The sequence below is a fragment of the Myotis davidii genome, unplaced genomic scaffold, assembly GCF_000327345.1.
Source record: "Myotis davidii unplaced genomic scaffold, ASM32734v1 scaffold606, whole genome shotgun sequence".
In the NCBI taxonomy this organism is placed as follows: domain Eukaryota; kingdom Metazoa; phylum Chordata; class Mammalia; order Chiroptera; family Vespertilionidae; genus Myotis; species Myotis davidii.
In genome coordinates this window covers 709,491-710,113 of record NW_006298635.1, presented here as the reverse complement: position 1 = coordinate 710,113, position 623 = coordinate 709,491, and positions in this window count along the sequence as shown.

Sequence of the window (623 nt, the reverse complement as noted above, 5' to 3'; positions counted from 1 at the left end):
GCAGGAATAGTGAGGTCCCCAAGTGTCCACCCCCAGGTTAATTACTTGTGGTGATACTCCAGGATATAGTTTATTATAGTGAAAGAACACAGCCGGAAATTAGCAATGGGAAAAGGCATCTGTGGCAGAGTCCAGAAGAGACCAGGTATGGAGCTCACACTTGCCTCCCCCAGTGAGTTAAATGGACAGCACTTACTGCTCCAGTAACAGTGTGTGGGTGGCAATATGCCTAGAGTAGAATGTAGGAAGTTCACCTGAGCTTTGCAGTATTAGTTTGTTTGTTTGTTTGTTTGTTTTTATTGGGACTTGGCCATGTAGACATGGCTGACCACCCCTGTGGCCTACCCTTAGCTTCCAGCCCCTATTACTAGGTGACCAAAGCCCCCATTCTTAACATATTATTATCATAGACTATCTGGTGTGGCCCCAAACCCTCAGGTAAAGGAAGACTGTTATCATGCAGGATATCCAAAGGCTTATAGGTTACTTCCCAGGAGCCAGGGACCAAGGGCCAGACTTTGCAGTGGGCAAGGTTAATTCTTCACTGTACAGACGCTAGTGCTGCCAGTCAGGTCACTCAACTTCTTTAAAGAGCAGTGCTTCAGCTCATCCTATACAAACAG